Source organism: Drosophila biarmipes, unplaced genomic scaffold (assembly GCF_025231255.1).
Source record: "Drosophila biarmipes strain raj3 unplaced genomic scaffold, RU_DBia_V1.1 ptg000005l, whole genome shotgun sequence".
Classification (NCBI taxonomy): Eukaryota; Metazoa; Arthropoda; class Insecta; order Diptera; family Drosophilidae; genus Drosophila; species Drosophila biarmipes.
In genome coordinates, this window is record NW_026114527.1 from 2,136,971 (window position 1) to 2,138,999 (window position 2,029).

Genomic DNA, 2,029 nt, shown 5'->3' on the forward strand with positions numbered 1-2,029 from the left:
TAGAGTTTGAAAAGGCGCAATTAATTGCGCTTCCAACAGAAGCTGATGTTTACTTTAATTTTGATTGATTTAACTTAGCTGGGGAACCAAGTTCGGACCTCAAAGCCAATGGAAAATGCATAGTTTGAAAATTTTGTTTATGAAAGCCATAAGCTGCCTAGTTAAGCGATTTGGTTGACGTACGTGGAGATCCTCCAGTCCTTAATGGAAGCGGGACAAAAATAGAAAACCTGAAAACCAAAAAGTACAGGTTAAATTTAATTTACAATATTTTAGAATTCACTTCATGATATTATTGCTTGCAGGCAGGAAAAAATGAAATTGGGCCAAGCGGTGGGGCTCCTTCCATATGGCAGAACTACGAGAGAGCAGAACACCGTGGACAACGAGAGTATTTCCAAGACTCATATAAAATATATTTATTGCAGATACTAGGGAGTTATTGGTGGAGCTCTTTAATGTGGACCTCGATGAGACAGAATCCTCCATCTGCAGCGGAAGTCAAAGCTCTGGCAGTACTGCGCCCCCTGGAAAGCGGACAAAGGTAGACCATAAAGCCAAGCTTGTGAAGATACATAGCTCGAGAAAGTTGGAGGAGCAGAGAGCGCTGACTCAAATAATGTCGAGAATGGCAGACGGCCAAGAAAAGTTCCAATCAGAATTGGTGGAGCTGTTACGAATATCAACAAATAATAATATTTTAGTTTACAATTTAGAATAAATAGGTCTATTTATTATTAAAACGAGAAACGAGAAAAGAAATTTATGTTTAATAAAGTTTATTTGTCAGCACTTTGACAATGTTGGGAAATACCTACTCTTATTTTTTCTGCAGGCTGGTTAAAATTTGCAGACATAATAGTCCGATATGGTTGTTTGCGTAAGTCACGTGCAGTCTGTTGCCAATTATCATTAATAGCGCTGTTGTGCTCATTTAAAATGTGCAAAATGCATCAGGCTAGAATGACTGCAGTACTATTTTTGTAATGGCTGTCCAGACCTTTCCCGATGAAACGAAAGCTTGCCTTTAAATGGCCAAATGCATTTTCTACAACTCGCCGAGCTTTGTTCAGATTGTAGTAAAAATTTCGGTGTTCCTCGGATGCAATTTTGAAAAATGGGTACGGCTTTATCAGCGTTTGGGAAAATCGATAAGCAGAGTCCCCAATAAGCAGCACCTCAACGTGTAGGCCACAAATGTCCTTTGTTTTTTCCTGAAAAAACGGAGAAGACACCATTTTGTGTGGCAGACGAGCTCTTAAGGAAAGGCAGCTTACCTGTTATGCACATGAGCAATTAGTACTATTGTAGAATAGCATACTGTTGACAAAATACAAGGTGAGTTCCAAAGTAAACAGGAATTTTTAATCTAGCTCCCTCTAGCGGCGCCATCTTTATGTCAACTGGGGCCTTAGAATTTGCTATCGTTTATCGACTTCTAGTAAAAGTTAATAAGCTTCGAACAAAGAGCCAACATTAAATTTTGTTTTAAAATTGATAAAACTTTTACCGAAACGTTTCAATTGATGAAACAAGTTTATGTCGATGATTGCCTATCCCGTAGCAGAGTGCACGAGTGGTTTCAACGTTTTCAAAGTGGTCGTGAGGACATAAATGACGATGAACCTGTGGGTCAACCATAATCCGTGATCACCGAAAATTCCATCGAAACTGTGCGTCAATTCATAAAAAATCAGGGAAAATCATCATTGAAATTCAGGGAAATAGAATTAAACATCTCCAAAACATCGGTTTATCGCATTTTGACCGAACATTTGGGCTTACAAAAGGTGTGTGCACGGTTTATTCCGCACAAATTATCTGACGTCCAAAAATTTCTCAGAATTCAACATTCGTAGGACATCATTAAAGAGGCAAAAAGAATACCCGAACTTCCTTTACAAGATTGTGACTGGTGACGAAACGTGGTGTTTTCAATATGATCCCAAAACGAAACGCCAGAGTGCTGAATAAAAGGACGAGCCGAAACCCAAAAAAAAAAAAGCCTGCAGAAGTCAAAAGTGATGAC

The 2,029-nt window shown here is 38.9% G+C and overlaps 1 long non-coding RNA gene across 4 annotated transcripts; it reads right to left on the minus strand.

Annotated features, from left to right (window-relative positions):
* Positions 1-2,029, minus strand: LOC108035843 (uncharacterized). 4 transcript variants are annotated; one of them, XR_006367516.2, is made up of 5 exons: positions 1,511-2,029; positions 1,278-1,456; positions 815-1,214; positions 284-527; positions 1-230 (listed from the first exon to the last, which is right to left on the minus strand). It is a non-coding gene; the product is annotated as an uncharacterized LOC108035843 (long non-coding RNA). The 4 variants fall into 4 exon arrangements; XR_007764866.1 differs by having other exon boundaries at positions 1,278-2,029; XR_007764868.1 differs by having other exon boundaries at positions 819-1,214; positions 1,278-2,028.